This window comes from Carassius auratus, chromosome 13 (assembly GCF_003368295.1).
Source record: "Carassius auratus strain Wakin chromosome 13, ASM336829v1, whole genome shotgun sequence".
NCBI classification, from domain to species: Eukaryota; Metazoa; Chordata; class Actinopteri; order Cypriniformes; family Cyprinidae; genus Carassius; species Carassius auratus.
Window position 1 is genome coordinate 13401153 of NC_039255.1, and position 13887 is coordinate 13415039.

Below are 13887 nucleotides of genomic sequence, written 5' to 3' on the forward strand. Positions count from 1 at the left end.
CCGTGAACATTGATCTGCCTTCAAAACACCCAGGAAATGAGTCGCATATGGCATTGGTTCTCATTCAGGGACTATACCCAGCAATGTTACTAGGTCCCCAACCTAGGATCGATCCCGGAATCAATCCAGGGACACGTTTGTGTTCACATAGAAGGCACTCAAGCAAATTTCCGGGACCAACATGCAGTGTAAAAGGGGCTATCATGTGTCAAAGAGATTTATTTTTATTTTTTTAAGTAGTGAGTATTTTTATTCAGCAAGGGCACATTAACTTTATCAAAAGTGGTGGTAAAAACAATTGTAATGTTAAAAAAAATTCATCAAAGAATCCTAAGAAAACAAAATTGTGATATAAAATTATTAGAGAGCACAACTATTTTGAACATTGATAATAATAAGAAATGTTTCTTGAGCCCCAAATTCAACATATTAGAATGATTTCGGAAGGATTATGTGACACTGAAGACTGCAGAAGTGGCTGCTGAAAATTCAGCTTTGCCATCACAGGAGTAAATTGTTGCTGAGAAAATTTTTGACAAAGGAAAAAAACAAAGAGCTGCTCACCATACACACTTACTTGTTGCCTGAAGAACATCTGCACATTTGTCCGTGTGTTGGACTGAATAATAACAAAGACTTTAGAACATTTTTGAAAAAAAAAAAAGACTTCAAACTAATTCGTACTACAACAATACAACACAATGGATGCAGCCGACTTGCAACATGCTGGCGCATTGTACAATATGGTATTTCCATTATCTCAACTTCTGAATTCAAAAGGCTATATTTGCTGAGCATATTGAGCCAGCGAAGAAGTTCGTTTCCATTTTGATTAAGTGCATATTATCGTGCTATCACATTGTTTCTTTATCTCTGTTTGGACCTTTGTTTAAATATGAAAACTACTTTCTCTAATTAAATCATCCTCCATCAAAACGGGTACATCTCTGGGCCTTCACACCAAAGAATCACTCAGGAAAAGCTTTGGCCATGAACTGACTCCGCAATTGACTTCCGTCAGAGAGCTGACCTTTATGATATTTATTCTCTGAAAGATCGCCTCTATGAAATACAACCATCAACATCTAAGTTAACAACGCACTGGAGGCCTTTAGTCCCTGCAGTCCAGACAAAATCAATGTCCAGCACATCCACTGAGAAAGAACAGTAATAACTGTGTAACTCTATAATGGAAAATGGAAGTGGAGGTCATGGTCTCAAAGCCATGAAAGACTTTCCACATCCTGAGACACTACACTCAGGTTTTTGCAGTAGTATTTTTTTTCTGAAGAAATATGTTATTAAGCATTATGCCTCTCAGTTGGACTGCATATCCATTTTTCATTCTCATCCCCATTGCAGCTGCTAATTTATGCAGCATTACGATTCCTGCTCCAGTGACTCTTAATGCAGAAAGAAAGCATGGCTCCACGCGTCTACAAACTTGCTGATGAGTATACAAGGTAGGTCCAGATCAGCTACTCCTAAAGCTTTTCCGAGATGACTACCATCAGTCATCTCAGATACTTTGGCATGATTCTGTGTTGTTTTGGACCAAGATATCACTTTTGTGTATAGGGATATGTCTCTTAGAAGGAACTAAAGCAGCTGTTAAACCATAAAGTGACTGAGCAGAGATCTGAACAGCCTCAGACACCTTGCTCATCTGACACATGATCTGAACTTCAGAAATAAAAGCACTTAAAAACATCTCAACAACAGAACTTTGTTTACAAGAAACTGAACTGATAAAATTAACAAGTTATATAAAGGAATAATCTCTAGATTTGACAGATTACTGACATCAAATCTGTAAAAAAAAAAAAATAAATAAATAAAATTGTGACTTTCTTTCCACGGAGACAGCCATACCATTGTTTTACTAAAAAAAAAAAACATTTCAGGATTTTTTTCTCCAATTTTTTATTATTTGTATTATTATTATTATTTTTCTTCGCCAAATGTGTCTTTACCTCAGAAACTTCAGCATTGCAATGAATGAAAATCTGAATTGAAAAATTAACATGAGTTTTAGTGATTATGGTCAATGAGATATATTTAGGTATTATTATATACTACTGTTATTTATTAATATAAACATTTGTCTAAGTTTTGAAGCAACTATTTCTAAGTTGTTTATTTTTTTTTAGTTTAATATTATCAATCAAAAAAAAAAAAAAAAAAAAAAAAATAATAATAATAATAGTTCTACAGTTTTGTCAACACTAAAAGATGATAGTTCCAACCATGTATATTACAATCATGATAATGACAGTATCTATTATTACTGGTCCAAAAAAACAACTGAAATGAGCACAATGATTAGGAATTTTTTTTTAATAAGACATGAAAAAGAGCAGAATAAACAGAGAACAGAGGAGGACCAGTTGAAATTCATTCTTTATGCTCTTTGTATGTATTTGTGCAACTCTCGTTCAAGGCCTAATTTGTGCTTCCCCTAATCCAGAGTGTTTTAAACAGGTCCAACAGACATACTGCAGCAAAGTACTCAACAGCTCTGCACATATACAAAGAAAGAAAGAAAGAAAGAAAATTATTAAAAAAAACAAATAACTATATGCCCTTGTTTTTACTGGAAATTAACATTTTATAAAATATGTAATTTTTTCAATACATCATATATAGAAAAGAAGATGAAGACACCAAATCACATGTGTCATAAATAAAGCCAAAGGCAGGCCCAGACTATAAAAATCAGTATAAAATCTCCAGAATTCTGTGGAACAGGTATTAAACAGTTTATGTTACCAGAGCTAAAAAATACTACACCCAAATTGCTAACAAAAAACATCAAATTAAGACCAAATGTATTTAATAAAAGTCTACTAAAGGAGTAGGGATGTGTAAAACAGTGTGAATGCCAGACTTCCCATTTCTTCAGAACTCAGAGCCAGCGCTGAATCGCCTACAGGTTCATGTTACAAAGGAAAGGTGAAGAAAAACAACAATACACACAACGAAAACTTTTCTCACAGATCAGTCCCTCTGTGTTAGCAGTGCAGGGTTTAGCTTTGAGTCTGGCCACCTCAGCTCTTTCCAGGTATACACAAAACCCTGAGTCACTAGGCTCCCCTGGTAACCACTACAGCGTGCTGGCAGTATAGGGAGATGAATATGTCCTCCCACCCCCAGTATGAAACATTTATCTTTCTTAGACCAACCCAGGGAGTTAGTTTCTGCAAGAAAGAAAACGGCCTTGTTCATGTCTTCTTTATATACAGTACACAACATATAATACAATTCAACATAAATGCATACAAATGTAATTCTTCTAGACTTAACTAGACCTCTTCTATGAATAGCATTGTTATTATTTCTGGGTTATTTTTCATTTAGTAAAAAGCCTCGAATGAATGAACAGAATTTAAAAAATTGCTTTTCTTTTTTCTTTTTTTTGAAACCACAAAAGCAGTACTATTATTTGAAAAACATAATGTGTTTTTAGAAAATGTGCAAATGCAGGAACATGTTATTTGAAATAAATGCATATATACGGTCATAAAAAAAAAACTGTTTCCACTTGCTGGAAACTAAAATGTGACTGTGCCACATATCTAACACAAATCATGTTTAAATGCATTAAAATTGCTTTGAAAAGGTTCAATAAGCTTCTATCGGTCTGTGTTCATAAATACTCTGATTATGAACATTAGTGTGAAGAACAGAAAGACATTTGAAGTTAAAACGATAAACAGACTGACATATTTGCAGATGTGATAAATTCAGTGAAATAAAACCAAAGAGTTCATCTTCATAAACTGCTATTTGAACTCAATTTGAACCCAATTTTGCAACATTACAGACCATCCTGTTGGACATTCATTCAGTGCACCTTGACATTTTGATGGCTTATAAACCTGTCTACTGTGCATAAGACATGTTATGGTCTTATAAATATGCCTTTTTTTTCTGTCTCTATTTTCTCTCTTCTTTAAGGAAAGGCAAAAGGCCAACCCAGTTTAGCTATAAATTCAAGGCAAAACAAACTGAATCTGACATACCCCAACCTTTCAGATTTTCCATTCAATTGAACAACTCCTCTGTGTGAAAAGGTCTTGTGTACTTTGATTAAAAGGTTTAAAAGGTTTAAGATCTCCTGAGAGTTTTTGAGGGAGTGATTGACTGTCTGTGTGAGTGACAGCAAAGACAAAATATAGTGGCAACCAAAAAAAAAACGTGCATGGGAATCTTTTTCACATCAAAGGTGGGTCTTTTAGAAAACTGTGTTAATCTTCAAAGGACAAAAGCTGCTTAAACACAGAAGCTCACGCTGCAATCAGCGAGGGAGCGGATTACAGGGAGAGTCACTCCTTTCCTTTTAATTAACACATGACAAATATTTACAGCACAGGACCGTGGAGACTCCACAGATTTTGTTCAGAATGGCTTTTTACTGAAGCCATGAGTAAGGTTTTTTGACGTGTAAAGTTGAATCTTTACTGACACTTAGAAACCAGCCTATACCCGAAACATCTGGACTTGACACACAGAAACTTACCAAATAAAATGTAAATGCTAATGTTTGTTTTACTTGGACAGAAATATCTGTCGGGATATTTGAGGGTGTTTAAATTATCACTTTAAAATGGGCTTCAGAGCAGTGCAAGGCAAATATACTTAAAAACGAAAACTAATTTAGGTAAACAAGTCAAGTGCCCAGACAGAAGCTTAAAAAAAAAAAAAAAAGCTTGCTGTCACCATTATTACTTTATTTTACACACTGCAGCTGGTGTACAGAAATACTGCCATTTCAATACCAAGCCAATGTTATATAAAAAAAAGAAAAAAAGAGACAAGATATGTTTTCTACATTCTGTAATACCTGTCGTGGCATAGTATTAAGTGAATGTAAACTGGCATTATTACTATAGCTCATCCTTGTATAAGAAATTGTTTTTGATGTTCTTCATGTTTAAATTGTTTTAGAAAATAGCATATTTAATGACTGAATGTAAAAGATTTAAAAAGGCATTTTTTTATTCATGAAAAAAACAACTAAATTCAAAGAAAAGGAGAAAATCTGTCACTGCTTTCAAAACCGGTATCTAGTACCATGAAATTTCACTGGTATGGCACTTACTGGTGACATAACTAATCAGTATACAACATGTTGAAAAAAATGGTAACCGCTGACTGTGCTCGAGATTAATAGCAAACTATTACCAAGACAAATCAATGTAAACTAGCTCACAAGCAACAATGGCTAAGCTTGACTCACCTTCTCCAGCAGCTTATCCAGTATGAAGTCCACCTGCCTGGTGGGGTGTCTTATCAACCCCAAACTTTTGAACATCAAGTGTAAATCAAACTACATATCAAAATTAAGGACCATGCTACAATCTGGGGTTTGAACTCTGAATAATTAACTGTGACAACGGTTAACTACAAACACCCACCTCCTCAAATTCCCGAAAAGCAAAACAAAAGGAAAAGCACATGGCCACTGTCAATTATGAAACTACACAGCACTAAAAATAAGCATCCCTTCAACTGTGTATTTTAGAAAATGCGGTTGATTATACTTTAAGATAAAGGCTGTTATGTGATAAAGAAAGAAGTATCAGAGTGAAGAAAAAGAACAATAAACACTGGGTTTCTTGACAGGCTGCTCAGCCATGAATGGATAAATAGCTCTGTAAACTTGAATAATTACTGCACTTGGAACTGGCCTTCTGGTCAGAATTATTCTTGCTTGGATATGCATGTCTTTAATACAGAGTTGATGTCCTTTGCAGATAAAGTTGTTCTCCTGTGTTTGTATGTACATGTCCAATTGAGCTATCAGTCAGAAATATGAAAGCTGAAAACTTAGTATTTCTGCCACCCAAGAATGTTAATAATACTTTAAACAACTGTATCACTTCTTTCTCTCAAACTAGATCAAATCAAATAAAACAGGTAGATATTTCCTTTGTTTATGTGTCAGAGATGTACAAACTCACATACAATTAAAGGTGCCCAAAAAAAGTAAGACATTTTATAACTTTTCTACCCATTCCAAAACAGCATCCCCCGAAAATCAAAACCCAATCAAAACCGGCAAACCCAATGTCAACAAATCTGAATGCACAAGATGATCACAGGTAGAGAGCACTTGTACCTGGCTGGTGTTCTGCTAAAAAATGTGGACCACCTCCATATGCCATTTTTCAAAAAGACCGGTGTGAAACTTTGACACTTCCACTACTGTTCAAAAGTTTGGGGTCAGTAAGATTTTTTTCATTTATTTATGTTTTTTTAAGACATCTCATGCTCACCAAGCTTGCATTAAAAATACAGTTAAATTGAAACATTTTGAAATATTAAAATTTTAAAAAGACCTGTTTTTTATTTAATACATTTAAAATGTAATTTATTTGTGATGCAAAGTTGAATTTTCGGCATCATTACTCCAGTCTTCAGAGTCACATGATTCTTCAGAATTCATTGTAATATGCTGATTTAGTGCCCAAGAAACATTCTCATGATTTTAACAACTAAAACAGTTGTGCTGATATTTTTGTGGAAACAGTAATATTCTTTTACAGGACTATTTGATAAATGAAAAAAGTATTCATTTACTTTATTATTTTAATCTTAATAACCTGTCTAAATTACAACCTTGTAAACAACTTTTTGTAAGGTCCAGGTACTCGGCCCAAGGAAGGTATCCGGTGCTGGATGAAGGTTTCCTGCGTGTTCAGTCTTTCAGCGCGTAGAGTTATTCAGTTTAAATTAAACTCAAATCTGGCTCCATTTTATCATTTAATCTGACTCCATTTTCTTATGATCTCGAATTTAGGTTGAAATGCAAATTGGTTGAATGCCTTTTTAATTAATATTCTTCTGACATTTGATTATTCTAGTTAACTCTATTTTTATATTAACTCATTCATTCGGGTGCTCATGTTGCTAACAAGGATACAACGTAATCTACTAGTCAATAATTACAGAGTAAAACAGAATAGAATCAAATTGTAACTATTTACAGTCAGGTAGATATGTATTTTGCCAATTACATATCCAATTGAAACACATCAAATCATATCAATACAAAACATCAAATTCTCAAAGATGAATCTAAAAGTAAAATATGCATACCTGACCTTAGAAAATACATAATATGAAGTGAAGAGACACACAACACACTACGGGCTTTCTGGCTACAGAAATCGCCCTGATCCTTTTGCTGCAATCCTTTAAATACCTCAGACCAAGACAAACATCCCCCGAGATGGAGACAGAAACTAACAATTGGAATTTGCATTACCTTAGGTACCAAGCCTGGGTGGTTTTACAACTCAATGGGAATAGCGGGTAATTTACATGGAGGGCCCTAGGAAAGGACACTCCCACCACAGTAATCAAGATATCTCTTGACTCTTCAGATCTGTATTATCTTCTAATCTACTTTTGTGAGAGTGAGACCATTGTACCAGTTGCACTGAGACATTTCCAATGATACTAGACATGAGTGTTAGTTCACTTGCATTGACATTTTCATGTAATCATTTTGAGCAGACTGAGTAGAAGGAAGAATGGGTGAATGGGTCCACTCTGTGGGGTGTCTCGAAGATGCCCGTGTATGTTAGTATTGTCTGTTTCTCAGGAGATCAAAGTATCTCAGGTTCTTTCGTCCTTACATTTTCAAACAGATGAAATGTCTACTTAAACTACTGTTTATAAGGACATGAAATTGCTCTGTCAGTACATCTATCCATTCATCCATAATTAAACTCACCAGGCAAAGCGTGACATTCCTGCTGTTATGGCTCCCACTGACAGTTGATGTTAAGCAAGCAACTCCTGCAGTTCTCCAGTTTGCTGCAAATCTGCTCACTTCGAACACTGTATTTGGTAAAGTTCTTCACAGACTGAAAAACATGGGGTCAGAAATAAGATAACTTCTGGTTCTATATTTTTAATATGCCAAGAAAATGTACTGTACAACACTGTGTTGTGTTTAAAGAAGAAATCCAGGGAAACCCCCTAGAACATATATATGTGGAAAAACGAGAGAAATCAAGGAGTTACAGATGAAAATTCTCTAAGCCAATCAATCGATCAAACATTTTAAAAGCTTTGTTGCTGCATACCTGGCCATTTTTGCACACACCAGGTCTCCAAATAGAGAGCTGCTGCTCAGAAAGCATTGCAGGGGGAGGGTTGAGGTACAGGGGACCTCGAAGGTGGCAGGCAAGCTCAACTGTAAGCTGAATGCAGACAAATCATATTTTGATTGCTATAAATGCTTTTAAATCCTTTTAACAGTGGTTTCTCTATTTGGACATACCACAGTGCAGTTACTTGTAGAAGAGATGCATTTCTTGTCTTCACACCATTGGCCGTACAGGAAACAGTCTGAAAACTGCTTGCACTGCTTATCAGCTGAATCTATGGTCAAAAATAGAGACATGGAAAACATCTACTTATAAGCATAAAACATAAAATTGAAGGTTGGAGGTAGCGAGGGTCTGACTCAGAGCTCTCAAGGTGAAACACGTCACAACTGTGGTAAAAAAATTAGTTTGCAATGACAGTTAAAGGCTGAAGTTGAACAGCGGAGGTGGACATGGGCAGGGCAGAGCAAAACTAAAACCACAGAATCGAGGGGAAGAGCCAAGGACAGAGAAGAAACTTTTGTACTGAATTTGTTTATTTCAGACCATGAATAACCACCATAACACAAGTTGTTCATGTTCTTTTCTTGTTGGGAGGATGTTTTCTGTTTGTTGGTTTGTTTTCATCATTATTTCTTGGATAGAGAGATCACACAGGAACTGGCTTTTGTCTGGAACCGTTTCAAAGAATAAACAACGAGAAAATCCTGGACAAAAATGAACACTATCGATCGATCGATAGATAGATAGATAGATAGATAGATAGATAGATATAAGGGGTGTAACGGTACGCAAACATCACGGTTTGGTACGTACCTCGGTTTTAAAGTCACAGTTCGGTTCATTTTCGGTACAGTAAGGGAAAGAAATGCAAACATTAAACTGCAGGTTGTTTATTGTTTACACTTATTAAATATATATAAAAGAATAAAAGAATAAGAAATAAAATACTGCTGCAAAGTTATCCACTAAATAAAATACTCTCAGTCTCAAACCAATATCATATAATAAAATATAATGAAAAATATACATAAATAACTATGATTACAGTGCAGCATTACCAATGCCAGCTTGTAGGCCTGCTCATATTAAATATATATATATATATATATATATATATATGTATGATGCTCTCACTCGCATGATGCCTTTTGAAAACCTAATTCCGGTGACACACTGGCATATTGCACCTGTGAAGACAAGATCCTGGTCTGTCAGCAGCCTCCCTCTATGTCACTTACAGTAGCAGCAGCGCGCCAGCGCCGCATCAGGCACGATTCTGGTGTCTAAAGACACAAACTGCGAAGCAGCAGAAACGCCACGCTCACGCCACGCAGCCAGTGTGTCACCGGCCTTAGAATCAGCTGCAGGATTTGTGCTTAACACGGAGACTTCCGCCACTTAATATGTTCGTTTGGAAACACGAAAATGTATATGTTCCGCATACAAAATATACACACATGCACTGTACCGAAAACCCTGTACTGTAACGGTCCGGTACGAATACACGTACCGTTACACCCCTAATATACATATATATGGTAGGGCATTGTTTTGATGCTTACATCCTAAAAAGATTAGAAGCTAATTTAGCCGCGGTCATTTTAAGAAACGATGAACGCATCCCATTTTTTTTCCTCAAATGTTTACTTTCACTTAAGAAATAACTGACAGTTTTTTCTAGCATAATTTCCAAGGTGGATATTTTGACATATTTTGTATGTATTTTTCTGCCTAAGAGCAAAAAGAAGCAAATTCGATGTGCAAGTGTTTTGAGACGCCTTTCTCAGCATGAGCCCTGAACACCGTGAGTACTGAATTGGGCTCTTTCACATCTTTTTGTTTCTTCAAACTGCGATTTGTATTTGTTCGTTCAGGTGCAGGAGGGTCTTCGAGGATAACTTCACAGAAGAGAGCTCTGTTCAGTGTCACTGTCCGTGATAGGCGGATCTCGATCTCTCTCCGCGTGCACACCGAACACAGCGCGGGAGTAACCAGCTGTTAAGCTTTTCCGCGTCTTGTGTTTGGATGCTTTAATGTTTAAATCGACAAGCGGTAAGGCTTAAAAACACGTGAAAAAGATAAGCTTACGTGACGATGCGCAGCAGTGGCCTGTCAACTGTCCTGAGCATCTTTTTAGGATGGCCTCAGCCAGTCGGTTATATAAAATATCAAGGTGAAAGTCATCATAGCTGGCTTAGTATAGACCCAGCTCCCAACCCAACTTTGAGAATAGATTTTTTTTTTTTAACGCCCGATAAGAGTCTCCAGCCCACCACTAAAATTATATATATATATATATATATATATATATATATATATATATATATATATATATATATATATATATACACACATATATATATATATATATATACACACATATACACACATACATATATATATATACACACATATACACACATACATATATATATACACACATACATATATATATACACACATACATATATATATACACACATACATATATATATATATATATATATATATATATATATATATATATATATATATATATATACACACACACATACATACATACATACATACATATATATATATATATATATATATATATATATATACACACATACATGCATACATACATACATACATACATATATACACACATATATACATACACACACACACAGACACACACATACACACTCACTGGCCACTTTATTAGGTACACCTTGTTCAATTGCTTGCTAACACAAATTGCTAATCAGCCAATCACAATGGTGAAGACGACTTTCTGAAGTTCAAACCGAGCATCAGAATCGGGAAGAAATGGGATTTAATTGACTTTAAACATGGAATGGTTTTGGTGCCAGACAGGCTGGTCTGAGTATTTAAAAAACTGCTGATCTACATGGATTTTCACAAACAACCATCTCTAGGGTTTACAGAGAATGGTCAGAAAAATATAAATTATCCATTGACTGGCAGGACGAAAATGTCTTGTTGATGTCAGAGAAGAATAGGCAGACTGGTTAGAGATGATAGAAAGGCAACAGTAACTCAAATAACCACTCGTTACAACCAATGTATGCAGAATATCATCTCTGAAAGCACAACTAGTCGAACCCTGAAGCAGATGGGCTACAGCAGCAGAAGACCACACTACAATTTACACAAGCTCCCCAAAGTTGGACAAAAGATGACTGGAAAAATGTTGCCTGGTATGATAGGTGTCGAATTCTCCTGTGACATTCAGATGGTAGGGTCAGAATTTGGCGTAAAGAACACGAAAGTATGCATCCATCCTGCCTTGTCTCAATGGTTCAGGCTGCTAGTGGTGGTGTAATGTGTGGGGGATAACAAATTGAGTCAATTGAGCATTGTTTAAACACCACAGCCTTCTTGAGTATTGCTGCGGACCACGTCCATCCCTTTAAGACTACAGTGTACCCAATCTTCTGATGGCTACTTCCAGCAGGATAATGCACCATGTCACAAAGCTCAAATCATCTCAAACTGGTGTCTTGAACATGACAATGAGTTCACTTTACTCAAACGGCCTCCAAAGTCACCCGATCTCAATCCGATAGAGCAGCTTTGGGATGTGGTGGAATAGGACATTTGCATCATGGATGTACAGACGACAAATCTGCAGCAACTGTGTGATGCTATCATGTCAATATGGACCAAATTTCTCTGAGTAATGTTTCCAACACCTTGCTGAATCTATTCCACAAAGAATGAGGGCAGTTCTTTAAGGTGTACCTAATACAGTGGCCAGTGAGTGAGTGCAAAACAAAAACAAAAAAATGATTATTTTAAAGGGGGGTTGATTCCTTTCTATACCCAATGTAATATTATATATAGTACTATTGAAAAATCTTTTTCAACTAATAATAATAAATGTTTCTTTAACATCAATTCATCATATTAGAATGATTTCTATAGAAACGTGATACTGGACTAGTTGATACTGAAATTCAGCTTTGACATCGCCGGAATAAATTACATTTTAAAATGTATTTAAAAAGAAAACAGTTGTTTTATATGTGTGTATATAATATATGATATATATATATATATATATATAGATATATAGATATATAGATATAGATATATATATAGATATATATAGATATATATATATATAGAGATATAGATATAGATATAGATATATATATATATATATATATAGATATATATATATATATATATATATATATATATATATATATATATATATATACACACACATATATACATATACATATATACACACACACACACACACACAATGTTATTGCTCTGCACTATTTTGTCTGAACAGCCTCAGACTTTTGAATGGTAATGTGTGAGTGTATACACAATATATAATAATATCAGGAACATAGTGCACGGTAAAGCATACACCACCCAAACAGACGATTACAGGTCTCTGAGATACACGCAATTTAGAATAATCCATCATGAACTTGTGTGTCGATCCATTACTTAAAGTCCAATCCACCTCCCATAGCACTCCAAACTCCACACAGTAATTGCAGTAATCCTCTCGGGTCCAGTTTTGCCCACAGACAAAAACATCTGTATCCCCAATCGCTGGAGTTTGGTTTCACTGCCATCATAATTACATCACTATGAAATTATTATGCGCCAACTGACCTTTTGTTCAGTCAATAATCAACAGGCATTTTTCACAGTCAGGCAGGATTTACCCAGTGGAAAACAGGCTGTATGCCATCAAGGTAAAGCAGAACATGTGAGTGGCTCTGCATATAAGCTTCCCAATGTATCAAGTGTAAATAGGATTATAAGCGTTTTAACAATAATCTCCTGACAGAGGATTTATGGGAAGGAAAAATACTCTCCAGATGTGTGTTTGACACAATTGAATGAGATGTAAAGTGAACTTCACCCCACTGGGATGGTGATGTGCGATAGTAAATCAGGCGTATAGATATTCCCACAAGTTGAAAAGGATGGGTAAACATTTATAAAAGATCACACTACCATTCAAAAGTTTGGCGTCAGATTTTTAAATAAGTCTCTTATGCTTACCAAGGCTGCATTTGATCAAATATATATTTAAAAATTTAAAACGGTATTTTTTTTAAACATATTCCTAGAATTTAAAACATCTGTTTTCTAGTTTAATATATTTTAAATATATTTGTTGAATTTTCAATATCTTCAGTGTCATAATCCTAATATGCTGATTAGTTGTTTAAAAAACTTTTCTTATTATCAGTTATAAACAGTTGTGCTGCTAAATATTTGTTCTGAAAAGATTCTCAAGTTTTTTATGCTTATTTGAATAGAAAGTAAAAAAAAAAAAAGAAAAAACATTTTGTATTGTTAAAAAATGTTTACTGCCACTTTTGATCCATTTAATGCATCCTTGGCGAGGAAAGATCTTAATTTCTTTCAATAGCCTTGTTAAATAGTCTTGTAGTAGGTGGAATAATTTAGTCAACCACGAAATAAACCCCTTTAGCATGAACACCAGGACCAGAGCTCTGACAAAGATCCACCTCGATTGAGGCCTCACATCTGGCAGGCTTATACACCAGCATATCGTTCAGGATCATACCAGAGAAACCACCAAAAACATATATTGAGCTGAGGAGAAGAGAAAACACAGACCTTTTCTGTTTGTACTTTAATCTGTTTGTCTTGCCAAAACATCTTTCCAAAGGAACTGAGAGGATAAGGCCACAAATTCAAGTGAACTTGTTTTCAGACACAAGATAAGTTGTTTAACTAAATTAATTTCAGTGGA

General features: G+C 35.1%; 1 long non-coding RNA gene across 6 annotated transcripts in view; it reads right to left on the reverse strand.

Moving 5' to 3' along the window:
* LOC113112747 (uncharacterized) overlaps nucleotides 1–13887 on the reverse strand; it is a 107133-nt gene that overhangs the window by 48045 nt on the left and 45201 nt on the right. For 4 of the 6 annotated variants that reach the window (XR_003293476.1, XR_003293475.1, XR_003293474.1 and 1 more), the window contains exons 3-5: nucleotides 8294–8394; nucleotides 8097–8213; nucleotides 7742–7874 (exon numbers count right to left, since the gene is read on the reverse strand). This is a non-coding gene — a long non-coding RNA (uncharacterized LOC113112747). The other 2 variants (XR_003293477.1, XR_003293473.1) reach the window with 2 other exon arrangements.